Raw genomic sequence first — 27,330 nt, 5'->3', positions numbered from 1 at the left:
GGAGGTTGTAGGAGCAAAGAGAAGTTGTCTGTAAAGTTGGTGGATGCCTATTTTCCATTTTGCAGTCCCTTGTCTCCCTCTTGTGGCCTCCTGGAGGCAAGTAGCTGTGCAAAAAAAAGACAGCCTGGCGGCCGGCTGTTGCAGTGTTGCCCTCTCAGGCAACACTGAGTGACTGACTGAGCCGCACCGTCTTATATAAAGTTCAGACGGAACTTTGCACGTGTCATAGTGGAGCCCTCAGGATTCCAGAGCCAGCTTTCTGACATCATAATGGGGCCTGCCTCAGAGATAAAAGCCTGGGCCCAGGCAGTGTTGGTCAGTGCTGCTCAGCAGGCAGCACCGGACTGGATTGGATTAAAGCTGATACAAGGTGTGAAGGAACAAGGGGTGGCTGTGGGCATGCACTTGCTGCCGCTGCCAGTGTTTATCTGCATGGCAGGAGGGCATTTGGGCGTTGCCAGGAAGGCGTTTTTATGTAGATTCCTCCTCCTCTTTCAGCACTGCATTGTGGTGCAAGCAAAAGAAGCAAATCCTGTCTGGCTTCCTCTCCGGCCTTTATTCACCTCCCTCCCGCTTAGTAGCTGTAAATGTGTGTGAGCCTGCAGGGCCCCATGGAATTGCCTAGGAGTAGGCTGAATCAATCGCTGCAAGGGGTGAACAGCAGTATTAGGCAGGCTCGGTCAACGGCCGGCCCATTCGGGTTATCGCTTCTCGGCCTTTTGGCTAAGATCAAGTGTAGTATCTGTTCTTATCAGTTTAATATCTGATACGTCCCCTATCTGGGGACCATATATTAAATGGATTTTTCGAACAGGGAGATGGAAATAGAGCTTGCTCTGTCCACTCCACGCATTGACCTGGTATTGCAGTATTTCCAGGACCGGTGCACCCTTCCCTTATGTGTTGACTAAAATCAGATTCCAAAAGTGCTATTTGTGTTTGCTATTGTTTTTGTCTTTCTGATGGGATCTCCCCTTTTAATCCCATTATTTCAACACCTGTTGGACAATGCATTTGTACAGTCATGTGTGATAATGAGCTCATTTATTAAATGCAATTAATTAATACATTGCCACCTCTTGTTGTGTGTGTGTGTGTGTGTGTGTGTGTGTGTGTGTGTGTGTGTGTGTGTGTGTGTGTGTGTCTTCTGTGTTTCTGTGTTTCCGGCATTTCACATTGGAACAGCTCATTCACCTTCCTTGTCTTCTCTCCGCCCTCCCTTTTAGGTAAGTTAAAGAGCTGCACCTGAGCCAGCCACTGATTGATGCAGCACCACAGTCAAATAGTGGAGTGGAGTGGAGTAGGGGAACAGCAAACAGCCATTAAAGCAGCCAGCCGCCTACCCGCCACAATGGACCTACCTGTGTACACTAGATGGATGTGATGGAATGTACTGTCGTCCCTACATTTCAAGAAGAAGTAAGAATTGCAGTTGCAACAAACCCTTGCTTGCCTACAAAGAGAGCAGCAATTTGGATTTGTTACTATGTTACCTGGAAGAATAACAAACTGTGCAAGGATGGAGGTTGTAGGAGCAAAGAGAAGTTGTCTGTAAAGTTGGTGGATGCCTATTTTCCATTTTGCAGTCCCTTGTCTCCCTCTTGTGGCCTCCTGGAGGCAAGTAGCTGTGCAAAAAAAAGACAGCCTGGCGGCCGGCTGTTGCAGTGTTGCCCTCTCAGGCAACACTGAGTGACTGACTGAGCCGCACCGTCTTATATAAAGTTCAGACGGAACTTTGCACGTGTCATAGTGGAGCCCTCAGGATTCCAGAGCCAGCTTTCTGACATCATAATGGGGCCTGCCTCAGAGATAAAAGCCTGGGCCCAGGCAGTGTTGGTCAGTGCTGCTCAGCAGGCAGCACCGGACTGGATTGGATTAAAGCTGATACAAGGTGTGAAGGAACAAGGGGTGGCTGTGGGCATGCACTTGCTGCCGCTGCCAGTGTTTATCTGCATGGCAGGAGGGCATTTGGGCGTTGCCAGGAAGGCGTTTTTATGTAGATTCCTCCTCCTCTTTCAGCACTGCATTGTGGTGCAAGCAAAAGAAGCAAATCCTGTCTGGCTTCCTCTCCGGCCTTTATTCACCTCCCTCCCGCTTAGTAGCTGTAAATGTGTGTGAGCCTGCAGGGCCCCATGGAATTGCCTAGGAGTAGGCTGAATCAATCGCTGCAAGGGGTGAACAGCAGTATTAGGCAGGCTCGGTCAACGGCCGGCCCATTCGGGTTATCGCTTCTCGGCCTTTTGGCTAAGATCAAGTGTAGTATCTGTTCTTATCAGTTTAATATCTGATACGTCCCCTATCTGGGGACCATATATTAAATGGATTTTTCGAACAGGGAGATGGAAATAGAGCTTGCTCTGTCCACTCCACGCATTGACCTGGTATTGCAGTATTTCCAGGACCGGTGCACCCTTCCCTTATGTGTTGACTAAAATCAGATTCCAAAAGTGCTATTTGTGTTTGCTATTGTTTTTGTCTTTCTGATGGGATCTCCCCTTTTAATCCCATTATTTCAACACCTGTTGGACAATGCATTTGTACAGTCATGTGTGATAATGAGCTCATTTATTAAATGCAATTAATTAATACATTGCCACCTCTTGTTGTGTGTGTGTGTGTGTGTGTGTGTGTGTGTGTGTGTGTGTGTGTGTGTGTGTGTGTGTGTGTCTTCTGTGTTTCTGTGTTTCCGGCATTTCACATTGGAACAGCTCATTCACCTTCCTTGTCTTCTCTCCGCCCTCCCTTTTAGGTAAGTTAAAGAGCTGCACCTGAGCCAGCCACTGATTGATGCAGCACCACAGTCAAATAGTGGAGTGGAGTGGAGTAGGGGAACAGCAAACAGCCATTAAAGCAGCCAGCCGCCTACCCGCCACAATGGACCTACCTGTGTACACTAGATGGATGTGATGGAATGTACTGTCGTCCCTACATTTCAAGAAGAAGTAAGAATTGCAGTTGCAACAAACCCTTGCTTGCCTACAAAGAGAGCAGCAATTTGGATTTGTTACTATGTTACCTGGAAGAATAACAAACTGTGCAAGGATGGAGGTTGTAGGAGCAAAGAGAAGTTGTCTGTAAAGTTGGTGGATGCCTATTTTCCATTTTGCAGTCCCTTGTCTCCCTCTTGTGGCCTCCTGGAGGCAAGTAGCTGTGCAAAAAAAAGACAGCCTGGCGGCCGGCTGTTGCAGTGTTGCCCTCTCAGGCAACACTGAGTGACTGACTGAGCCGCACCGTCTTATATAAAGTTCAGACGGAACTTTGCACGTGTCATAGTGGAGCCCTCAGGATTCCAGAGCCAGCTTTCTGACATCATAATGGGGCCTGCCTCAGAGATAAAAGCCTGGGCCCAGGCAGTGTTGGTCAGTGCTGCTCAGCAGGCAGCACCGGACTGGATTGGATTAAAGCTGATACAAGGTGTGAAGGAACAAGGGGTGGCTGTGGGCATGCACTTGCTGCCGCTGCCAGTGTTTATCTGCATGGCAGGAGGGCATTTGGGCGTTGCCAGGAAGGCGTTTTTATGTAGATTCCTCCTCCTCTTTCAGCACTGCATTGTGGTGCAAGCAAAAGAAGCAAATCCTGTCTGGCTTCCTCTCCGGCCTTTATTCACCTCCCTCCCGCTTAGTAGCTGTAAATGTGTGTGAGCCTGCAGGGCCCCATGGAATTGCCTAGGAGTAGGCTGAATCAATCGCTGCAAGGGGTGAACAGCAGTATTAGGCAGGCTCGGTCAACGGCCGGCCCATTCGGGTTATCGCTTCTCGGCCTTTTGGCTCAGATCAGGTTCATTGCCTGGTCTGGGCCGGGGGGTTCGGCCTTTTCGTGGAGTCCTATCCGACGTTTTTGGGAGCGATCACCGTGCCGTTGGGCATTCCTTTTTCAAGATGGCAGCTGTGCGTAACACTATCCGTTTTGTGGTGAATGAGCAGAGGAGAGAAGAAGTTGATACTGGACATATCATTGAGAACATCCTTCTGGACCTGGCTGGAGTTAAGTTGGTAGAGGTATTCTGTATCCAAGCTTTCAGTAATATTTCTACGTATGACGTATCCTTTTTTGAGGCCGCCTACTGTTTAAATGTATTTCAGTTGCTCAAGGAGAAACACATGCATGAGGCTTTAAAATCTATTGAAGTGCAACCTCTTTTTTCAGCAGTGGAGAAATGTATTACCATCCACATGTATAACCCATTTCTGGATAGAAGGCTGGTCAGGGCCTTCTTAGCTCACTACTGTACCCATGTTAGAGGAGGTGTGGAGCAGAAGAACCTATGGGGAGTTTTCAATGGTGATATTAAGTACTGGGTCAGGCTGAAACCTGACTCCAGCTGTATTGGAGGAGTGATGAATCCTCCTGCAAATTTTTCAATTGGTGGTAATAAGGGATATCTTTATTACCAAGATATGCCATGTTTTTGCAGATCATGTTTTTCCTACGGGCATACCAAAGATGCATGCAAAGGCAAAGTATGCAGGAATTGCAAAGAAACAGGACATGAGGCTAGTGCATGTATTTCCCCATCCAGGTGTGACATTTGTGGTTTGCCGGGTCATACTTGTAGGAAATGTCCAAAGGTGTTTCCCTTTTTAGGGCAAGAGAGAAGAACATGGGGCAGACAGGTGAGAACAACAAGTTCCCTTGCTGCCACTTCTGATGCAATTTCAGAGCCAGCTGGCAGTGTTTCTGTGCCTGCTTCTCAGGACCCTGGGAAAGCTGGATTAGGAGAGGTTCTAACCTCACATACTAACAGCATGGAGTTGGGTGTGGTCCCTCCTGCAGAGCAAAGTGTTGATGAAACACCTGGGGTTATGCCTATGGAAGGTGAAGACACAGCGCCACCTAGTGGGTGTGCATACCCTGATAATGGTGCAAGTATGCAAATTTTGTCTTTTTCTAGCCCAGAGTCAAAAATGGAAGACTCAGCTAAAGTGGAGTGGTCAATATCGGAGGAGGACGAGAAGGAGGCCAGGATGCCTAGTGCCACTAGTGCTGAAATTTTTCATAAAGTGGTCTCAAAAAGGGGGAAGTCTGGAAAGGCGGTGAAGAGACTGAAGATAGGCTTATTGGAAGATTCTGCTCATGCAAATCCCTTCTCATTGCTGGACAGTGACTCTAATTCTAGCCCTAAGTCATCTGAGGTGGCCTCAGAAGTACCCAGCTCTCCTGGGGAAGGTTTCCTCAGTGAAGTCAATGTGGCAAATCTGGAAAGAGCTATGTATTTCCCTGGGACGTGATATGTTCTGGTTATCTCATGGCTTTCCTTTGCATTAACCATACTATGCCCGCATGTCTTTGAGATTAAAGATTGTCTCTCAAAATGTACGGGTGTTCTCCTCTGCTCACAAGCGTGCTGCAGTCCTGGACTTTTTGGCCTCTAAGGGCAGTGACATTGTTTGTGTACAAGAATGTGGTTTGTCAAAAAATCCTAGTAAAGAAGAATGGAAGTTTGGGGAAGCAATTTGGTCCTTTTCTTCCACAAATAGGAACGATGGAATTGGTATTCTCTTTAAAAATAATGAGTTTGTCATCAAACAGACTCAAATCATTCAGGAAGGAAGATGTGTCTGCGTGTTACTATCCTACAAGGGGTGGCAGTTTAGGCTAATCAATATCTATGGCCATGCTGTGAAATCTGATAGGTTGGCACTTTTTGATACTTTAAAATTTTTTCTACACGGTAAAGTTCCTGTAATTATTGTTGGTGACATTAACTGTATCCTGGAGAAGCAGGCCCGAGCTGGATCCACAGAGTCTAATGTGGACGCTACCGGAGTTTTGTGGAATAAAATTTTGCAGGACTTTGCTTTGCAGGACGCTGTCACCAGGAAACCAGGTCCATTTACCTATCATGCCGATGACGGAAGAACGGATTCTCGTCTGGACTTTTTCTTTTTTTCTACTTCAGCAATGAAATGTGTCGATTATGCGCAGGAGAGAGTGTGGTTTTCAGATCACGAGTGTTTGTTGGGGGTTTTTGTTATAAATAATTTCTTTTATGGTAGAGGGGTATGGAAGATGAATGTTAGTTTTCTGAGTGATAAAAGGGAAAAAACTAGGTTTGGGAAAAAATATGGGTTTTGGGTTAGGAAGAAAAGTTCTTTCTCTAATGTGTGTGAATGGTGGGTATGGGTGAAAAAAAAGATTGGTGGGTTTTTTAGACAGATAGGGTATAGAAGAGCGAGAAGGAAAAGATTAGAATATTCACGCTTTAATATGCGGATGACGTTCCTTCAACAATGTAAAAATTTGGGTATGGATGTAAGACACGATTTGGAAAAAACAAAAAAAGATATTAAGGGGTGGTTCCGAGAGAAAGGGAAAGAAATTATATTTAGGTCTAAGGTGGAGGTTAGAGATAATCACGAGAAGTGCACTAGATTTTTCTTTAAAAAAATGTGTGGTGGAAAAAGTGGAATGAATGTGTTATTGGATAAGGATGATAAAGAGGTGTTTGGTAAGGATGCGATTGATGCGGTGTCTGATTTTTATAAAAAACTGTATGATGTGAAGAAATGTGATTTGGGCGATGATGAGGAGTTTTTGGATATTGTGTGTAATTTTGTTCCTGAAAGTGAATGTGCGTTTTTGCTTGGTGAGATTATGGATGGTGAAGTAAAAGATGTGGTGGGAAGTATGGCTAAAAATAAGTCTCCAGGGATCGATGGAATACCAGCTGATTTCTATGGGAAATATTGGGATATAATTGGGAAGGATGTTATAGAAGTTATGAGAGTGTTGTTTTCTGGGACTAATATGTGTGATGTGATGAAGAAGGGTATGGTAGTTTTGTTGCATAAAAAAGGAGATAAGAGACGGTTAGAAAACTGGCGACCAATTACTTTGCTTAATACGGATTATAAAATTTTTGCCAAGCTGATTGCGAATCGTATGAGAGATGTGATTGGGTGTGTAATTGATGAGGATCAGGTATGTGCGGTACCGAAAAGGAAATTGCATGAAAACGTGGCGTTGGTGCGGGACATGCTTGAGGATTGTAAGGGTCGGAATAAGAAGGTGATTGTGTGTGCGTTAGATTTTGAGAAAGCGTTTGATCGTGTGGCGCATGTGTTTTTGTTCAAAGTGTTAGAGAGAATGGGTTTTCCGGTTCAGTTTGTGAGTTTGTTGAAGAATTTATACGCGAATGCAAAGAGCTGTGTGCAGGTGAATGGGTTTTTTTCAGAATCGTTTAATATTATGTCTGGTGTGCGACAGGGTTGTCCGTTGTCTCCCATCCTATTTATTTGTGCGATTGAACCATTGTTGCAAATGATTAGAAATGATAAGGTTGTGAAAGGTTTGGTGGTGCCCGGGTGTGATGGAAAACGTGTGAAAGCTTTGGGATATATGGATGATATTTGCGTATTGTGTGATTCAGTGTATGATATGTCCAGAGTGAAGTTGATCGTAAATATGTTTTGTATTGCGTCTGCTTTTAAAATAAATTGGGGTAAGAGCAAATTTAAAATTTTTTTCAGTAATGAGCGGGTGAGTGATTCTGATATGGAACAGGTGAATGGTGTGAAAATTTTGGGTATTGTGTTTGATGATGAGCTGAAAGGGAGAGAAAGTTGGGATGAGTTAGGTGGTAGGATTGTGCGAAAGTTGGAAATGTGGAGAATGAGGGATCTTTCTTTTTCGGGGAAGGTTTTAATTGTCAAAAGTATTATTCTTCCTATGATTTTATATGTTGCTCTGGTTTTTCCTCCTGCTGTAGCTATGTTAAAAAAAGTGAATAGAGTTTTGTTCCTTTTTTTATGGGGGAGCGGGATTGAGAAGGCAAAGAGAGAAATTCTAATGAAAAGCAGACGTAATGGAGGCTTGGATTTCCCAAATTTGGAGATTTTCATCGGAATTAATTGTGTACGTTTTTTTGTAGAGCTTTTATTTAAAGAATCCAAGGCTTCCAGAATGTCGAAATATTTAGCTGGAACGGTGATTCAGCGTCTAAGGTGGGAAAAACGTAATTTATGTAAACCAATTGCTTTTCAGTGCACAGGGTGGTATTTGTATGTTGAAAAATTTATTAAAAAGTTCCAGCTAGAGGATGTAAGAATGGAGAGATTTTTGAGTGAAAAGAATGTTGTGAGAAGTATGTGTATGAATAATGTGATGTGTTCTGTAAATGGTTTGAATTCAATGGAGTCTAGGTCTGTGTGGAAGAAGATTGTTACGTATGATGTGTCTAATAAGCAGAAAGATTTGTTATGGATGTCGGTACATGGAGTGTTGCCTGTAAGGAGTGTTCAGAAAAGAAGAGGTTTGGTTGCATCTGAAAGGTGTCCGAGAGAAGGTTGTGGGGATGATGAGGATGTGAGTCATGTGTTTTGGTCGTGTAAGCATGCAAAGGATGTTTGGAAAAAGTTGAGTGGGTTGTGCGAAGAATTGACTGGTTTGAAGAGTTTGACGTATGAAATTGTCTTGTTTGGTTTGTGTAGTTTGGGTAGTGAAAAGGATAGAGTGTTGTGGATTTTTTTGACTTGTGTGAAAGAGGTATTGTGGAATACGAGGAATTTGAATGTGTATAAAAGAGAAGTATTTGAGATGGAGGATGTGGTTAGTATGGTATTGGCTAAATTGTATTTTTATTATAAATGGGATCTAGAAAAAGGTATGGATGCGGAAGGGATATGGCGAATGTTAAAATGGCGGTATTTAGTTTGAGGAATTTTGTTTGACTTATCTTGTATTTGATGGAAAAATAAAATAATGAACCAGAGTGATGAGATTTTTTGAAAAATAGAGAGGTGGTTTGAACAACTACAGTTCTCGGTTTTATTCAAAAAAACCTGAATGGTTTAATAAAAAAAAAAAAAAAAAAAAAAAAAAAATCTGTTCTTATCAGTTTAATATCTGATACGTCCCCTATCTGGGGACCATATATTAAATGGATTTTTCGAACAGGGAGATGGAAATAGAGCTTGCTCTGTCCACTCCACGCATTGACCTGGTATTGCAGTATTTCCAGGACCGGTGCACCCTTCCCTTATGTGTTGACTAAAATCAGATTCCAAAAGTGCTATTTGTGTTTGCTATTGTTTTTGTCTTTCTGATGGGATCTCCCCTTTTAATCCCATTATTTCAACACCTGTTGGACAATGCATTTGTACAGTCATGTGTGATAATGAGCTCATTTATTAAATGCAATTAATTAATACATTGCCACCTCTTGTTGTGTGTGTGTGTGTGTGTGTGTGTGTGTGTGTGTGTGTGTGTGTGTGTGTGTGTGTGTGTGTGTCTTCTGTGTTTCTGTGTTTCCGGCATTTCACATTGGAACAGCTCATTCACCTTCCTTGTCTTCTCTCCGCCCTCCCTTTTAGGTAAGTTAAAGAGCTGCACCTGAGCCAGCCACTGATTGATGCAGCACCACAGTCAAATAGTGGAGTGGAGTGGAGTAGGGGAACAGCAAACAGCCATTAAAGCAGCCAGCCGCCTACCCGCCACAATGGACCTACCTGTGTACACTAGATGGATGTGATGGAATGTACTGTCGTCCCTACATTTCAAGAAGAAGTAAGAATTGCAGTTGCAACAAACCCTTGCTTGCCTACAAAGAGAGCAGCAATTTGGATTTGTTACTATGTTACCTGGAAGAATAACAAACTGTGCAAGGATGGAGGTTGTAGGAGCAAAGAGAAGTTGTCTGTAAAGTTGGTGGATGCCTATTTTCCATTTTGCAGTCCCTTGTCTCCCTCTTGTGGCCTCCTGGAGGCAAGTAGCTGTGCAAAAAAAAGACAGCCTGGCGGCCGGCTGTTGCAGTGTTGCCCTCTCAGGCAACACTGAGTGACTGACTGAGCCGCACCGTCTTATATAAAGTTCAGACGGAACTTTGCACGTGTCATAGTGGAGCCCTCAGGATTCCAGAGCCAGCTTTCTGACATCATAATGGGGCCTGCCTCAGAGATAAAAGCCTGGGCCCAGGCAGTGTTGGTCAGTGCTGCTCAGCAGGCAGCACCGGACTGGATTGGATTAAAGCTGATACAAGGTGTGAAGGAACAAGGGGTGGCTGTGGGCATGCACTTGCTGCCGCTGCCAGTGTTTATCTGCATGGCAGGAGGGCATTTGGGCGTTGCCAGGAAGGCGTTTTTATGTAGATTCCTCCTCCTCTTTCAGCACTGCATTGTGGTGCAAGCAAAAGAAGCAAATCCTGTCTGGCTTCCTCTCCGGCCTTTATTCACCTCCCTCCCGCTTAGTAGCTGTAAATGTGTGTGAGCCTGCAGGGCCCCATGGAATTGCCTAGGAGTAGGCTGAATCAATCGCTGCAAGGGGTGAACAGCAGTATTAGGCAGGCTCGGTCAACGGCCGGCCCATTCGGGTTATCGCTTCTCGGCCTTTTGGCTAAGATCAAGTGTAGTATCTGTTCTTATCAGTTTAATATCTGATACGTCCCCTATCTGGGGACCATATATTAAATGGATTTTTCGAACAGGGAGATGGAAATAGAGCTTGCTCTGTCCACTCCACGCATTGACCTGGTATTGCAGTATTTCCAGGACCGGTGCACCCTTCCCTTATGTGTTGACTAAAATCAGATTCCAAAAGTGCTATTTGTGTTTGCTATTGTTTTTGTCTTTCTGATGGGATCTCCCCTTTTAATCCCATTATTTCAACACCTGTTGGACAATGCATTTGTACAGTCATGTGTGATAATGAGCTCATTTATTAAATGCAATTAATTAATACATTGCCACCTCTTGTTGTGTGTGTGTGTGTGTGTGTGTGTGTGTGTGTGTGTGTGTGTGTGTGTGTGTGTGTCTTCTGTGTTTCTGTGTTTCCGGCATTTCACATTGGAACAGCTCATTCACCTTCCTTGTCTTCTCTCCGCCCTCCCTTTTAGGTAAGTTAAAGAGCTGCACCTGAGCCAGCCACTGATTGATGCAGCACCACAGTCAAATAGTGGAGTGGAGTGGAGTAGGGGAACAGCAAACAGCCATTAAAGCAGCCAGCCGCCTACCCGCCACAATGGACCTACCTGTGTACACTAGATGGATGTGATGGAATGTACTGTCGTCCCTACATTTCAAGAAGAAGTAAGAATTGCAGTTGCAACAAACCCTTGCTTGCCTACAAAGAGAGCAGCAATTTGGATTTGTTACTATGTTACCTGGAAGAATAACAAACTGTGCAAGGATGGAGGTTGTAGGAGCAAAGAGAAGTTGTCTGTAAAGTTGGTGGATGCCTATTTTCCATTTTGCAGTCCCTTGTCTCCCTCTTGTGGCCTCCTGGAGGCAAGTAGCTGTGCAAAAAAAAGACAGCCTGGCGGCCGGCTGTTGCAGTGTTGCCCTCTCAGGCAACACTGAGTGACTGACTGAGCCGCACCGTCTTATATAAAGTTCAGACGGAACTTTGCACGTGTCATAGTGGAGCCCTCAGGATTCCAGAGCCAGCTTTCTGACATCATAATGGGGCCTGCCTCAGAGATAAAAGCCTGGGCCCAGGCAGTGTTGGTCAGTGCTGCTCAGCAGGCAGCACCGGACTGGATTGGATTAAAGCTGATACAAGGTGTGAAGGAACAAGGGGTGGCTGTGGGCATGCACTTGCTGCCGCTGCCAGTGTTTATCTGCATGGCAGGAGGGCATTTGGGCGTTGCCAGGAAGGCGTTTTTATGTAGATTCCTCCTCCTCTTTCAGCACTGCATTGTGGTGCAAGCAAAAGAAGCAAATCCTGTCTGGCTTCCTCTCCGGCCTTTATTCACCTCCCTCCCGCTTAGTAGCTGTAAATGTGTGTGAGCCTGCAGGGCCCCATGGAATTGCCTAGGAGTAGGCTGAATCAATCGCTGCAAGGGGTGAACAGCAGTATTAGGCAGGCTCGGTCAACGGCCGGCCCATTCGGGTTATCGCTTCTCGGCCTTTTGGCTAAGATCAAGTGTAGTATCTGTTCTTATCAGTTTAATATCTGATACGTCCCCTATCTGGGGACCATATATTAAATGGATTTTTCGAACAGGGAGATGGAAATAGAGCTTGCTCTGTCCACTCCACGCATTGACCTGGTATTGCAGTATTTCCAGGACCGGTGCACCCTTCCCTTATGTGTTGACTAAAATCAGATTCCAAAAGTGCTATTTGTGTTTGCTATTGTTTTTGTCTTTCTGATGGGATCTCCCCTTTTAATCCCATTATTTCAACACCTGTTGGACAATGCATTTGTACAGTCATGTGTGATAATGAGCTCATTTATTAAATGCAATTAATTAATACATTGCCACCTCTTGTTGTGTGTGTGTGTGTGTGTGTGTGTGTGTGTGTGTGTGTGTGTGTGTGTGTGTGTGTGTGTGTGTCTTCTGTGTTTCTGTGTTTCCGGCATTTCACATTGGAACAGCTCATTCACCTTCCTTGTCTTCTCTCCGCCCTCCCTTTTAGGTAAGTTAAAGAGCTGCACCTGAGCCAGCCACTGATTGATGCAGCACCACAGTCAAATAGTGGAGTGGAGTGGAGTAGGGGAACAGCAAACAGCCATTAAAGCAGCCAGCCGCCTACCCGCCACAATGGACCTACCTGTGTACACTAGATGGATGTGATGGAATGTACTGTCGTCCCTACATTTCAAGAAGAAGTAAGAATTGCAGTTGCAACAAACCCTTGCTTGCCTACAAAGAGAGCAGCAATTTGGATTTGTTACTATGTTACCTGGAAGAATAACAAACTGTGCAAGGATGGAGGTTGTAGGAGCAAAGAGAAGTTGTCTGTAAAGTTGGTGGATGCCTATTTTCCATTTTGCAGTCCCTTGTCTCCCTCTTGTGGCCTCCTGGAGGCAAGTAGCTGTGCAAAAAAAAGACAGCCTGGCGGCCGGCTGTTGCAGTGTTGCCCTCTCAGGCAACACTGAGTGACTGACTGAGCCGCACCGTCTTATATAAAGTTCAGACGGAACTTTGCACGTGTCATAGTGGAGCCCTCAGGATTCCAGAGCCAGCTTTCTGACATCATAATGGGGCCTGCCTCAGAGATAAAAGCCTGGGCCCAGGCAGTGTTGGTCAGTGCTGCTCAGCAGGCAGCACCGGACTGGATTGGATTAAAGCTGATACAAGGTGTGAAGGAACAAGGGGTGGCTGTGGGCATGCACTTGCTGCCGCTGCCAGTGTTTATCTGCATGGCAGGAGGGCATTTGGGCGTTGCCAGGAAGGCGTTTTTATGTAGATTCCTCCTCCTCTTTCAGCACTGCATTGTGGTGCAAGCAAAAGAAGCAAATCCTGTCTGGCTTCCTCTCCGGCCTTTATTCACCTCCCTCCCGCTTAGTAGCTGTAAATGTGTGTGAGCCTGCAGGGCCCCATGGAATTGCCTAGGAGTAGGCTGAATCAATCGCTGCAAGGGGTGAACAGCAGTATTAGGCAGGCTCGGTCAACGGCCGGCCCATTCGGGTTATCGCTTCTCGGCCTTTTGGCTAAGATCAAGTGTAGTATCTGTTCTTATCAGTTTAATATCTGATACGTCCCCTATCTGGGGACCATATATTAAATGGATTTTTCGAACAGGGAGATGGAAATAGAGCTTGCTCTGTCCACTCCACGCATTGACCTGGTATTGCAGTATTTCCAGGACCGGTGCACCCTTCCCTTATGTGTTGACTAAAATCAGATTCCAAAAGTGCTATTTGTGTTTGCTATTGTTTTTGTCTTTCTGATGGGATCTCCCCTTTTAATCCCATTATTTCAACACCTGTTGGACAATGCATTTGTACAGTCATGTGTGATAATGAGCTCATTTATTAAATGCAATTAATTAATACATTGCCACCTCTTGTTGTGTGTGTGTGTGTGTGTGTGTGTGTGTGTGTGTGTGTGTGTGTGTGTGTGTGTGTGTGTGTGTGTCTTCTGTGTTTCTGTGTTTCCGGCATTTCACATTGGAACAGCTCATTCACCTTCCTTGTCTTCTCTCCGCCCTCCCTTTTAGGTAAGTTAAAGAGCTGCACCTGAGCCAGCCACTGATTGATGCAGCACCACAGTCAAATAGTGGAGTGGAGTGGAGTAGGGGAACAGCAAACAGCCATTAAAGCAGCCAGCCGCCTACCCGCCACAATGGACCTACCTGTGTACACTAGATGGATGTGATGGAATGTACTGTCGTCCCTACATTTCAAGAAGAAGTAAGAATTGCAGTTGCAACAAACCCTTGCTTGCCTACAAAGAGAGCAGCAATTTGGATTTGTTACTATGTTACCTGGAAGAATAACAAACTGTGCAAGGATGGAGGTTGTAGGAGCAAAGAGAAGTTGTCTGTAAAGTTGGTGGATGCCTATTTTCCATTTTGCAGTCCCTTGTCTCCCTCTTGTGGCCTCCTGGAGGCAAGTAGCTGTGCAAAAAAAAGACAGCCTGGCGGCCGGCTGTTGCAGTGTTGCCCTCTCAGGCAACACTGAGTGACTGACTGAGCCGCACCGTCTTATATATAAAGTTCAGACGGAACTTTGCACGTGTCATAGTGGAGCCCTCAGGATTCCAGAGCCAGCTTTCTGACATCATAATGGGGCCTGCCTCAGAGATAAAAGCCTGGGCCCAGGCAGTGTTGGTCAGTGCTGCTCAGCAGGCAGCACCGGACTGGATTGGATTAAAGCTGATACAAGGTGTGAAGGAACAAGGGGTGGCTGTGGGCATGCACTTGCTGCCGCTGCCAGTGTTTATCTGCATGGCAGGAGGGCATTTGGGCGTTGCCAGGAAGGCGTTTTTATGTAGATTCCTCCTCCTCTTTCAGCACTGCATTGTGGTGCAAGCAAAAGAAGCAAATCCTGTCTGGCTTCCTCTCCGGCCTTTATTCACCTCCCTCCCGCTTAGTAGCTGTAAATGTGTGTGAGCCTGCAGGGCCCCATGGAATTGCCTAGGAGTAGGCTGAATCAATCGCTGCAAGGGGTGAACAGCAGTATTAGGCAGGCTCGGTCAACGGCCGGCCCATTCGGGTTATCGCTTCTCGGCCTTTTGGCTAAGATCAAGTGTAGTATCTGTTCTTATCAGTTTAATATCTGATACGTCCCCTATCTGGGGACCATATATTAAATGGATTTTTCGAACAGGGAGATGGAAATAGAGCTTGCTCTGTCCACTCCACGCATTGACCTGGTATTGCAGTATTTCCAGGACCGGTGCACCCTTCCCTTATGTGTTGACTAAAATCAGATTCCAAAAGTGCTATTTGTGTTTGCTATTGTTTTTGTCTTTCTGATGGGATCTCCCCTTTTAATCCCATTATTTCAACACCTGTTGGACAATGCATTTGTACAGTCATGTGTGATAATGAGCTCATTTATTAAATGCAATTAATTAATACATTGCCACCTCTTGTTGTGTGTGTGTGTGTGTGTGTGTGTGTGTGTGTGTGTGTGTGTGTGTGTGTGTGTGTGTGTGTGTGTGTCTTCTGTGTTTCTGTGTTTCCGGCATTTCACATTGGAACAGCTCATTCACCTTCCTTGTCTTCTCTCCGCCCTCCCTTTTAGGTAAGTTAAAGAGCTGCACCTGAGCCAGCCACTGATTGATGCAGCACCACAGTCAAATAGTGGAGTGGAGTGGAGTAGGGGAACAGCAAACAGCCATTAAAGCAGCCAGCCGCCTACCCGCCACAATGGACCTACCTGTGTACACTAGATGGATGTGATGGAATGTACTGTCGTCCCTACATTTCAAGAAGAAGTAAGAATTGCAGTTGCAACAAACCCTTGCTTGCCTACAAAGAGAGCAGCAATTTGGATTTGTTACTATGTTACCTGGAAGAATAACAAACTGTGCAAGGATGGAGGTTGTAGGAGCAAAGAGAAGTTGTCTGTAAAGTTGGTGGATGCCTATTTTCCATTTTGCAGTCCCTTGTCTCCCTCTTGTGGCCTCCTGGAGGCAAGTAGCTGTGCAAAAAAAAGACAGCCTGGCGGCCGGCTGTTGCAGTGTTGCCCTCTCAGGCAACACTGAGTGACTGACTGAGCCGCACCGTCTTATATAAAGTTCAGACGGAACTTTGCACGTGTCATAGTGGAGCCCTCAGGATTCCAGAGCCAGCTTTCTGACATCATAATGGGGCCTGCCTCAGAGATAAAAGCCTGGGCCCAGGCAGTGTTGGTCAGTGCTGCTCAGCAGGCAGCACCGGACTGGATTGGATTAAAGCTGATACAAGGTGTGAAGGAACAAGGGGTGGCTGTGGGCATGCACTTGCTGCCGCTGCCAGTGTTTATCTGCATGGCAGGAGGGCATTTGGGCGTTGCCAGGAAGGCGTTTTTATGTAGATTCCTCCTCCTCTTTCAGCACTGCATTGTGGTGCAAGCAAAAGAAGCAAATCCTGTCTGGCTTCCTCTCCGGCCTTTATTCACCTCCCTCCCGCTTAGTAGCTGTAAATGTGTGTGAGCCTGCAGGGCCCCATGGAATTGCCTAGGAGTAGGCTGAATCAATCGCTGCAAGGGGTGAACAGCAGTATTAGGCAGGCTCGGTCAACGGCCGGCCCATTCGGGTTATCGCTTCTCGGCCTTTTGGCTAAGATCAAGTGTAGTATCTGTTCTTATCAGTTTAATATCTGATACGTCCCCTATCTGGGGACCATATATTAAATGGATTTTTCGAACAGGGAGATGGAAATAGAGCTTGCTCTGTCCACTCCACGCATTGACCTGGTATTGCAGTATTTCCAGGACCGGTGCACCCTTCCCTTATGTGTTGACTAAAATCAGATTCCAAAAGTGCTATTTGTGTTTGCTATTGTTTTTGTCTTTCTGATGGGATCTCCCCTTTTAATCCCATTATTTCAACACCTGTTGGACAATGCATTTGTACAGTCATGTGTGATAATGAGCTCATTTATTAAATGCAATTAATTAATACATTGCCACCTCTTGTTGTGTGTGTGTGTGTGTGTGTGTGTGTGTGTGTGTGTGTGTGTGTGTGTGTGTGTGTGTGTGTGTGTGTCTTCTGTGTTTCTGTGTTTCCGGCATTTCACATTGGAACAGCTCATTCACCTTCCTTGTCTTCTCTCCGCCCTCCCTTTTAGGTAAGTTAAAGAGCTGCACCTGAGCCAGCCACTGATTGATGCAGCACCACAGTCAAATAGTGGAGTGGAGTGGAGTAGGGGAACAGCAAACAGCCATTAAAGCAGCCAGCCGCCTACCCGCCACAATGGACCTACCTGTGTACACTAGATGGATGTGATGGAATGTACTGTCGTCCCTACATTTCAAGAAGAAGTAAGAATTGCAGTTGCAACAAACCCTTGCTTGCCTACAAAGAGAGCAGCAATTTGGATTTGTTACTATGTTACCTGGAAGAATAACAAACTGTGCAAGGATGGAGGTTGTAGGAGCAAAGAGAAGTTGTCTGTAAAGTTGGTGGATGCCTATTTTCCATTTTGCAGTCCCTTGTCTCCCTCTTGTGGCCTCCTGGAGGCAAGTAGCTGTGCAAAAAAAAGACAGCCTGGCGGCCGGCTGTTGCAGTGTTGCCCTCTCAGGCAACACTGAGTGACTGACTGAGCCGCACCGTCTTATATAAAGTTCAGACGGAACTTTGCACGTGTCATAGTGGAGCCCTCAGGATTCCAGAGCCAGCTTTCTGACATCATAATGGGGCCTGCCTCAGAGATAAAAGCCTGGGCCCAGGCAGTGTTGGTCAGTGCTGCTCAGCAGGCAGCACCGGACTGGATTGGATTAAAGCTGATACAAGGTGTGAAGGAACAAGGGGTGGCTGTGGGCATGCACTTGCTGCCGCTGCCAGTGTTTATCTGCATGGCAGGAGGGCATTTGGGCGTTGCCAGGAAGGCGTTTTTATGTAGATTCCTCCTCCTCTTTCAGCACTGCATTGTGGTGCAAGCAAAAGAAGCAAATCCTGTCTGGCTTCCTCTCCGGCCTTTATTCACCTCCCTCCCGCTTAGTAGCTGTAAATGTGTGTGAGCCTGCAGGGCCCCATGGAATTGCCTAGGAGTAGGCTGAATCAATCGCTGCAAGGGGTGAACAGCAGTATTAGGCAGGCTCGGTCAACGGCCGGCCCATTCGGGTTATCGCTTCTCGGCCTTTTGGCTAAGATCAAGTGTAGTATCTGTTCTTATCAGTTTAATATCTGATACGTCCCCTATCTGGGGACCATATATTAAATGGATTTTTCGAACAGGGAGATGGAAATAGAGCTTGCTCTGTCCACTCCACGCATTGACCTGGTATTGCAGTATTTCCAGGACCGGTGCACCCTTCCCTTATGTGTTGACTAAAATCAGATTCCAAAAGTGCTATTTGTGTTTGCTATTGTTTTTGTCTTTCTGATGGGATCTCCCCTTTTAATCCCATTATTTCAACACCTGTTGGACAATGCATTTGTACAGTCATGTGTGATAATGAGCTCATTTATTAAATGCAATTAATTAATACATTGCCACCTCTTGTTGTGTGTGTGTGTGTGTGTGTGTGTGTGTGTGTGTGTGTGTGTGTGTGTGTGTGTGTGTGTGTGTCTTCTGTGTTTCTGTGTTTCCGGCATTTCACATTGGAACAGCTCATTCACCTTCCTTGTCTTCTCTCCGCCCTCCCTTTTAGGTAAGTTAAAGAGCTGCACCTGAGCCAGCCACTGATTGATGCAGCACCACAGTCAAATAGTGGAGTGGAGTGGAGTAGGGGAACAGCAAACAGCCATTAAAGCAGCCAGCCGCCTACCCGCCACAATGGACCTACCTGTGTACACTAGATGGATGTGATGGAATGTACTGTCGTCCCTACATTTCAAGAAGAAGTAAGAATTGCAGTTGCAACAAACCCTTGCTTGCCTACAAAGAGAGCAGCAATTTGGATTTGTTACTATGTTACCTGGAAGAATAACAAACTGTGCAAGGATGGAGGTTGTAGGAGCAAAGAGAAGTTGTCTGTAAAGTTGGTGGATGCCTATTTTCCATTTTGCAGTCCCTTGTCTCCCTCTTGTGGCCTCCTGGAGGCAAGTAGCTGTGCAAAAAAAAGACAGCCTGGCGGCCGGCTGTTGCAGTGTTGCCCTCTCAGGCAACACTGAGTGACTGACTGAGCCGCACCGTCTTATATAAAGTTCAGACGGAACTTTGCACGTGTCATAGTGGAGCCCTCAGGATTCCAGAGCCAGCTTTCTGACATCATAATGGGGCCTGCCTCAGAGATAAAAGCCTGGGCCCAGGCAGTGTTGGTCAGTGCTGCTCAGCAGGCAGCACCGGACTGGATTGGATTAAAGCTGATACAAGGTGTGAAGGAACAAGGGGTGGCTGTGGGCATGCACTTGCTGCCGCTGCCAGTGTTTATCTGCATGGCAGGAGGGCATTTGGGCGTTGCCAGGAAGGCGTTTTTATGTAGATTCCTCCTCCTCTTTCAGCACTGCATTGTGGTGCAAGCAAAAGAAGCAAATCCTGTCTGGCTTCCTCTCCGGCCTTTATTCACCTCCCTCCCGCTTAGTAGCTGTAAATGTGTGTGAGCCTGCAGGGCCCCATGGAATTGCCTAGGAGTAGGCTGAATCAATCGCTGCAAGGGGTGAACAGCAGTATTAGGCAGGCTCGGTCAACGGCCGGCCCATTCGGGTTATCGCTTCTCGGCCTTTTGGCTAAGATCAAGTGTAGTATCTGTTCTTATCAGTTTAATATCTGATACGTCCCCTATCTGGGGACCATATATTAAATGGATTTTTCGAACAGGGAGATGGAAATAGAGCTTGCTCTGTCCACTCCACGCATTGACCTGGTATTGCAGTATTTCCAGGACCGGTGCACCCTTCCCTTATGTGTTGACTAAAATCAGATTCCAAAAGTGCTATTTGTGTTTGCTATTGTTTTTGTCTTTCTGATGGGATCTCCCCTTTTAATCCCATTATTTCAACACCTGTTGGACAATGCATTTGTACAGTCATGTGTGATAATGAGCTCATTTATTAAATGCAATTAATTAATACATTGCCACCTCTTGTTGTGTGTGTGTGTGTGTGTGTGTGTGTGTGTGTGTGTGTGTGTGTGTGTGTGTGTGTCTTCTGTGTTTCTGTGTTTCCGGCATTTCACATTGGAACAGCTCATTCACCTTCCTTGTCTTCTCTCCGCCCTCCCTTTTAGGTAAGTTAAAGAGCTGCACCTGAGCCAGCCACTGATTGATGCAGCACCACAGTCAAATAGTGGAGTGGAGTGGAGTAGGGGAACAGCAAACAGCCATTAAAGCAGCCAGCCGCCTACCCGCCACAATGGACCTACCTGTGTACACTAGATGGATGTGATGGAATGTACTGTCGTCCCTACATTTCAAGAAGAAGTAAGAATTGCAGTTGCAACAAACCCTTGCTTGCCTACAAAGAGAGCAGCAATTTGGATTTGTTACTATGTTACCTGGAAGAATAACAAACTGTGCAAGGATGGAGGTTGTAGGAGCAAAGAGAAGTTGTCTGTAAAGTTGGTGGATGCCTATTTTCCATTTTGCAGTCCCTTGTCTCCCTCTTGTGGCCTCCTGGAGGCAAGTAGCTGTGCAAAAAAAAGACAGCCTGGCGGCCGGCTGTTGCAGTGTTGCCCTCTCAGGCAACACTGAGTGACTGACTGAGCCGCACCGTCTTATATAAAGTTCAGACGGAACTTTGCACGTGTCATAGTGGAGCCCTCAGGATTCCAGAGCCAGCTTTCTGACATCATAATGGGGCCTGCCTCAGAGATAAAAGCCTGGGCCCAGGCAGTGTTGGTCAGTGCTGCTCAGCAGGCAGCACCGGACTGGATTGGATTAAAGCTGATACAAGGTGTGAAGGAACAAGGGGTGGCTGTGGGCATGCACTTGCTGCCGCTGCCAGTGTTTATCTGCATGGCAGGAGGGCATTTGGGCGTTGCCAGGAAGGCGTTTTTATGTAGATTCCTCCTCCTCTTTCAGCACTGCATTGTGGTGCAAGCAAAAGAAGCAAATCCTGTCTGGCTTCCTCTCCGGCCTTTATTCACCTCCCTCCCGCTTAGTAGCTGTAAATGTGTGTGAGCCTGCAGGGCCCCATGGAATTGCCTAGGAGTAGGCTGAATCAATCGCTGCAAGGGGTGAACAGCAGTATTAGGCAGGCTCGGTCAACGGCCGGCCCATTCGGGTTATCGCTTCTCGGCCTTTTGGCTAAGATCAAGTGTAGTATCTGTTCTTATCAGTCCTTGTAAGGATAGATAGCTCGGAGAACCACTGGGGGCTATAAACACTAGCTTAGCGATCCAAGAGCGTTCCAGACGAAGCCGGCGACGAACTGCGGAGAAGAACCAGCGAAGACGACGATCCAGAAGGGAGAAGCCGCCATCGAGGAAGAAGCTCCGGGAGATCGCTGCCGGGAAGAAGAAGGAGAACTTTGGAGAAGAGCCGCTGCTGAAGGGGATCTTCGAAGAAGCTCGGCCGCAGAAGAAGAAGCTCGACGAGGAACCGCTGCGGAAGAAATTTCGTGGAAGAACCTCGGCCAGCAAGGAGAAGATTTGCATAGCTCCGCCCCCTTCGGGAAAGAGCTATCGAAGATCCTCCCCAAGCGACAGGAACAGCTGGAAGAAGCCATGGCCTCAACCAGCAACCCTGCCACCCAGAAGGAGAAGGCTGATGGACCAGGTGAGCCGGCCCAGGCCAGGACATCTCCTCCTGAAGCCTCCTCAAGCCAACAGGCCACCAGGAAGCCGAACCAGGCTGCTCCAACCCTGGAGCCCTGGATGAAGCAGACGGTGGCCCTGAAGCTCAAGGAGGTGGACGGGAGAGTGCCGGACATGACGGAAGAAGTGTTCTGCCAGAAGATGCTCCTGGATCAGGGCTTCGCTAAGCCGGAGACCATCAGTATCCAGGCCTTCATGACCGGGATGTTCTTCGTGACCTTCGCTTCGATCAACATCTGCAGAAGGTACTGGGAGATGGTGAAAGCGGCGAGGCCTGAATCCCCTTTCTCTCGCTTTGTGGGCAACTGCCCTGTCCAAAGAGAGGAAAGGCGGGTGACGGTCTCAATGCGGAACCCACACACCCCCGGCAAAGACATCACCACGCTCCTGAAGCGGTTCTGCACAGTGGTGAGGGAACCCACCCACATCCTGAACGGACTCGGCTTCTGGACTGGCAAGTGGTCGGTAATCGTCCGACTGAACAAGGATTCGAGCGCGGAAGACGGCCTCCAGCACCTGCCCCAGTCATTCTCGCTGGGCAACTCCTACGGCCTCATCTACTACCCGGACATGCCGCAGATCTGCAGGAGATGCAGCAAGAAGGGTCATTCGGTGAAGGACTGCAAGGAGGACGCCTGCAAGAACTGCCGGGTAACAGGACACGAGACCAAAGACTGCCCGAAACGGACAATGTGCAACCTCTGCGGACAAGCAGCCCACTCTTACAAGGACTGCCCGAAGAGGGATCGATCCTGGGCAACTGTAGCAGCGAAAGCTCCAGCCAGAGGGAACCCCGCCCCAGCCAGAGCTCCAGCGGCACAGAAGACCGGGAAAAAGAAGGATGGTAAGAAGACGACAGTCCCTCCCCCCCCTCTCCCGGCCCTCCCTCGCCCTACCCTTCCCACCCTCCCTCGCCCGGCCCTCCCCACCCCCCCGTCCCCAACCCCTGTCACCCCCACTGAGGCTCTCACCTTCTCCTACCCACCCATCTCAGTGGTCCTGTCACCTGCACCTCTCCCAACCCAGCCTCCCTTCTCCCCAGCTCCAGCAGCACTAACATCTTCCCCTCCAGCTGCTGGAGTCCTCTCCCTGGAGGATTTTCCCCCTCTTGTCTCCTCAGGTGCCATCCAGAGGAAGAGAAAGGTGAGGGACAGCCCAGCTGCTGAGTCCTCAAAGAGACAAGTCGTGGAAATCTGCGAAGATTCCCTTGCGCAGCAGGAGGAAATGGAGCAGATGGTGGAGGAACTCGTGTCTGAACCTGAGGTCATCGACTTCACAACAGACATCCAGGTGGCTACAATCCTGGAACAATTTTTGTCAGAGGGCCTGCTGGATCTTCCGGACCCGCCAGGCTCCAGAGAGGAGGATCCGCCCGACCGGACTGGTAACTAAGGTGTATCGTTTGCACTAACCTTCTTTATTCTCCCCCATGGCTGCTAAACTTAACATCTTTAGCCTCAATGTGAGGAGTGTTAGAGATAGGACTAGATGTCAGATGGTGCTAACTTTTCTTTCCAAGCAGTCGAGTGATGTATTTATGCTGCAGGAATGTACTCTCCCCTCTTCCAGGTCATACCATCATCTGGCCAGGCAGTGGACCCATGGCCCGTCCTACTGGTCTGGTGGGGGCGACTGTAAGTCTGCAGGGGTTGCCATCCTGATTAGGGGAAGCGTATTTACTGTTGACTCTGTCCAGGAGCTCGTCTGCGGCCGCTTGTTGGTCGTAGACGGTTCCTGGGCGGGAGAGCCGATTAGGCTCATCAACGTGTACGCTCCCCCTATGAAGGCTGAGCGCCTGGAACTATTCCAGACCCTGCGGACCCAGCTCGCCACCACTAGGGCAGTGGTGATGGCCGGGGACTTCAACTGCCCCATCGAAGAGGATGGACGAAGTTCCGGCACTTCAATCAAGCTGGATGTCAGTTCCAAACTGCTTATCGAGATGGTAACCGAAGCATCCTTGCAGGACGTTGTGGGCTCCATGGGGATCGGCTCTGTGAACTATTCATGGAGCCGACCCGATGGCTCACTTCGTTCTCGGATTGACTTTGTGTTCACCTCCCGGGCAGTCAAGCAGCATGGGCACTCCATGGTCCCCTGCTTCTTCTCTGACCACAGGGCCATTCTCTTCCAGGGTGCCATCGGCCACGGTTTTCCTCCCGGCCCTGGCTCCTGGAAGCTGAATTGTGCCCTGCTGGAAAGAGAAGAGGTACTGGCGGAACTTAGAGACGCCTATATTGTTTGGAGGAATGATAAAGTTTTCTTTGACAAAACCTGTGACTGGTGGGAATATGTTAAAGTTGAATTTCGTTGTTTCTTTCAGGCAAAAAGTCGTCAACAGGCGTGTGAGAGGAAGAGAGACTTCAGAGAGATGCAGCGTCAGCTGCGATCCCTGCAAGACCTCCTTCAATGCGGCTGGGACGTCAGGAAGGAGCTGGAGGAAGCCAAAAAGGGCCTGAAAAGGCACTTTGAGGAGGAATCCAAGCGAATTGTCTTTCGTTCCAAGGTGGAGAACCTGGAGAAGGGTGAGAAATGTAACTCGTTCTTTTTCAGGAAACTCCATGCCGGCCACACGCCCCTGAAGGAACTCCGAGATGAGACCGGAAACATGCATTCTGGGAAGAAGGAGGTGATGGGAGTCGTCACAGACTACTACCGAAGCCTCTACTCCCGGAAAACCACTGACCCCGAAGCCGCCGATAAATTCCTGTCAGGTATCACTAATCATCTTGATCCTGCAGGTACGGAGGCTATGGACGTACCCCTGACGGTGGAGGAACTGCTCTCTGCCGCTAAATCCTTCAGACCCGGCAGGACCCCGGGCAGTGATGGTCTCCCAGCAGAGCTCTATGTAGCGCTGGGGGACTTGATCTGTCCGGACCTGCTGGAGCTCTATGAGGAGATGGTGGTGGAGGGTAGAATGCCACCGTCCTTGAGAGAAGGCATGATCACGATCTTGTATAAGCGGAAGGGGGAGAGATGTGACCTGAAAAACTGGCGTCCCATCTCTCTCCTGAACGTGGACTACAAGATCCTCGCCAAAGTATTGACCAACAGACTGAAGGTTGTCATCGGACAGATCATCGGATCGGACCAAACCTGCGGCATTCCTGGCCGTAGGGTGGCCGACAGTCTTGCCCTGGTGAGGGACACGGTGCATTACATGCAAAGCCGCCGTACACACGCGGCCCTGGTCAGTCTGGATCAGGAGAAGGCTTTTGACCGGGTCTCTCACGAATTCATGGGTAAGGCTCTGCGTAGGCTGCGGCTTGGCAGGTTGTTCTGTTTGTATGTTAACCTGATGTATTGCGACATTTACAGCTCGGTGCTGGTGAACGGCTGGAAGACTGACCCCTTTCCTGTATCGTCGGGGGTTAGACAAGGCTGTCCTCTTTCACCTCTCCTTTTTGTTTGTGTTATAGAGCTCTTCGCAGAGGCTATCCGGCAGAATGGAGAGATCAGAGGGATCACCGCACCAGGTCCAGGACACTTCGAGGTCAAATGCTCGCTGTACATGGACGACGTGACCGTCTTCTGCGCTGACCAGAGTTCGGTGACTGCACTCGTCCAGACCTGTGAGGAGTTCGGACGCGCTTCAGGGGCAAAAGTCAACTGCGGGAAGTCGGAAGCCATGCTCTTCGGAAAGTGGTACCTGCCTTCTCCTGCCTCCTTCCCGTTTACTATCAAGCCGGACTTCATCAAAATTCTGGGAGTCTGGTTCGGTAAGGAAGGTGCAGCCCTAAAGTCGTGGGAAGAACGCTTGGCCAAAGTCAACCAAAGGATCGGACTGTGGAGCCTCAGACAACTCACTATTGAGGGCAAAGCAATGGTCCTGCGTAACGAAGTCTTGCCTGTGCTACAATACACTGCACAGGCATGGCCCCCTCTTGCAACGGTCTCGAGGGCCATTACCAGGACTGTGTTTCGCTTCATCTGGGGCTCGAAAATGGACAGAGTAAAGCGGACTGTTATGTACAAGGAGCCCCGCAAAGGTGGGAAGGGTATACCCGACATTCCCACTCTGCTGCGGATCGCTTTTGTATGTGACTGTGTTCGTAGGACTCTGAGGACAGCAAACGGCTCTGCGGGCAAGGCCATGTCCCGCTACTTCCTCCTTCCCCTCTGGCGAGGTTTTGGCTGGGATAAGTGGGACAGCTCCTTCCCTTACAACTGGCACGCTCCCTGGTTCTACGGAGATGTCGTCCGGTTCGTGAGGGAGCATCAACTGGAGGGTCTTAAGCCCGACTTGTGGAAACCTAAGACGATCCACAAGCACATCAGAGCAAAGGACTCACTGGAGTTTGTTCCAGGGCTTCATGCCGACACGTTGGAGACTGTTTGGACTAACGTGTCATCTGGCAGGTTGACCAACGGGCACAAGGACATTTCATGGATGGCCATCCAGGGAGGACTGCCTCTTAGGTCATTCATGCATGCCCGCAACCTGTGCAAGACCCGGTACTGCCCCAGGTGCCCCTTCACGGAGGAAACATCTTTGCACATTTTCTGGCAGTGCCCCTTTGCACAGGGTCTGTTGAAAGCCTTGGAACACGAACTCAAGGACTCAGTTCCCAGGAACAGACTGTCGTACCGCTCGGTACTTTATGGACTATTTCCTGGGAATACCACGGATGGAGCAATCCAGGAAGCCTGGCGCCTTATGAACTGTTTTAAGGACGCTATATGGTTCGCCAGGAATCGTCTGATTTTGCGGAGAGAGAGTGTGTCCGTCCAGGACTGCCGCAGGCTGATCCACAGCCTGCTCAGAGACTATTCCACCTGGGACAGCCCGGACGTCGATGAGGAAGAGGACTGATACTCCCCTTCCCCCCACTCTCCCTTCTTGTGTGTTGTCTTTCAATAAAGCTTCGGGCCTGTGATTTCCCGCTTCCCTATCCCCTCCTACCCACTCCCCTATCCCATCACTTGTCTGTAATGCTTTGTTGTTTGGCTTTAGTGAATGCAAGAATGTTAGTGTAGCATGTGGTGTAATGTATAGCATAGGCTAGCCTGTACTGTGTATTATACTGTCATGTTATGTTTGACGACTGTTATTATTTATTATTTGCTGCTTCATGGCTTGCGCTGCGTCGCAGTAATGTTTGTATGATGACGATTGATTGTCAATAAAGCATTTTTCAATCAAAAAATCTGTTCTTATCAGTTTAATATCTGATACGTCCCCTATCTGGGGACCATATATTAAATGGATTTTTCGAACAGGGAGATGGAAATAGAGCTTGCTCTGTCCACTCCACGCATTGACCTGGTATTGCAGTATTTCCAGGACCGGTGCACCCTTCCCTTATGTGTTGACTAAAATCAGATTCCAAAAGTGCTATTTGTGTTTGCTATTGTTTTTGTCTTTCTGATGGGATCTCCCCTTTTAATCCCATTATTTCAACACCTGTTGGACAATGCATTTGTACAGTCATGTGTGATAATGAGCTCATTTATTAAATGCAATTAATTAATACATTGCCACCTCTTGTTGTGTGTGTGTGTGTGTGTGTGTGTGTGTGTGTGTGTGTGTGTGTGTGTGTGTGTGTGTGTGTCTTCTGTGTTTCTGTGTTTCCGGCATTTCACATTGGAACAGCTCATTCACCTTCCTTGTCTTCTCTCCGCCCTCCCTTTTAGGTAAGTTAAAGAGCTGCACCTGAGCCAGCCACTGATTGATGCAGCACCACAGTCAAATAGTGGAGTGGAGTGGAGTAGGGGAACAGCAAACAGCCATTAAAGCAGCCAGCCGCCTACCCGCCACAATGGACCTACCTGTGTACACTAGATGGATGTGATGGAATGTACTGTCGTCCCTACATTT

The 27,330-nt window shown here is 47.9% G+C and overlaps 9 non-coding genes and 3 pseudogenes across 9 annotated transcripts; all 12 read left to right on the top strand.

Annotated features, from left to right (window-relative positions):
- The first annotated feature begins 703 nt into the window (after positions 1-703).
- On the top strand, positions 704-894 carry LOC142723073 (U2 spliceosomal RNA). The gene has a single exon (XR_012875290.1). It is a non-coding gene; the product is annotated as a U2 spliceosomal RNA (small nuclear RNA).
- A 1,330-nt stretch (positions 895-2,224) lies between these two features.
- LOC142723072 (U2 spliceosomal RNA) lies at positions 2,225-2,415 on the top strand. The gene has a single exon (XR_012875289.1). It is a non-coding gene; the product is annotated as a U2 spliceosomal RNA (small nuclear RNA).
- A 6,344-nt stretch (positions 2,416-8,759) lies between these two features.
- Positions 8,760-8,975, top strand: LOC142722979 (U2 spliceosomal RNA; annotated as a pseudogene).
- Positions 8,976-10,309: 1,334 nt separating this feature from the next.
- On the top strand, positions 10,310-10,500 carry LOC142723071 (U2 spliceosomal RNA). The gene has a single exon (XR_012875288.1). It is a non-coding gene; the product is annotated as a U2 spliceosomal RNA (small nuclear RNA).
- Positions 10,501-11,826: 1,326 nt separating this feature from the next.
- Positions 11,827-12,017, top strand: LOC142723070 (U2 spliceosomal RNA). Its single transcript, XR_012875287.1, has one exon. It is a non-coding gene; the product is annotated as a U2 spliceosomal RNA (small nuclear RNA).
- A 1,334-nt stretch (positions 12,018-13,351) lies between these two features.
- On the top strand, positions 13,352-13,542 carry LOC142723069 (U2 spliceosomal RNA). The gene has a single exon (XR_012875286.1). It is a non-coding gene; the product is annotated as a U2 spliceosomal RNA (small nuclear RNA).
- Positions 13,543-14,880: 1,338 nt separating this feature from the next.
- LOC142723067 (U2 spliceosomal RNA) lies at positions 14,881-15,071 on the top strand. The gene has a single exon (XR_012875285.1). It is a non-coding gene; the product is annotated as a U2 spliceosomal RNA (small nuclear RNA).
- Positions 15,072-16,409: 1,338 nt separating this feature from the next.
- On the top strand, positions 16,410-16,600 carry LOC142723066 (U2 spliceosomal RNA). The gene has a single exon (XR_012875284.1). It is a non-coding gene; the product is annotated as a U2 spliceosomal RNA (small nuclear RNA).
- Positions 16,601-17,938: 1,338 nt separating this feature from the next.
- Positions 17,939-18,129, top strand: LOC142723065 (U2 spliceosomal RNA). The gene has a single exon (XR_012875283.1). It is a non-coding gene; the product is annotated as a U2 spliceosomal RNA (small nuclear RNA).
- A 1,334-nt stretch (positions 18,130-19,463) lies between these two features.
- Positions 19,464-19,654, top strand: LOC142723064 (U2 spliceosomal RNA). The gene has a single exon (XR_012875282.1). It is a non-coding gene; the product is annotated as a U2 spliceosomal RNA (small nuclear RNA).
- A 1,326-nt stretch (positions 19,655-20,980) lies between these two features.
- On the top strand, positions 20,981-21,082 carry LOC142723019 (U2 spliceosomal RNA; annotated as a pseudogene).
- A 5,555-nt stretch (positions 21,083-26,637) lies between these two features.
- On the top strand, positions 26,638-26,812 carry LOC142722968 (U2 spliceosomal RNA; annotated as a pseudogene).
- The last annotated feature ends 518 nt before the right edge of the window (positions 26,813-27,330 follow it).

This window comes from Rhinoderma darwinii, unplaced genomic scaffold, assembly GCF_050947455.1.
Source record: "Rhinoderma darwinii isolate aRhiDar2 unplaced genomic scaffold, aRhiDar2.hap1 Scaffold_546, whole genome shotgun sequence".
In the NCBI taxonomy this organism is placed as follows: domain Eukaryota; kingdom Metazoa; phylum Chordata; class Amphibia; order Anura; family Rhinodermatidae; genus Rhinoderma; species Rhinoderma darwinii.
This window is presented reverse-complemented; position numbering and strand designations above follow the sequence as displayed.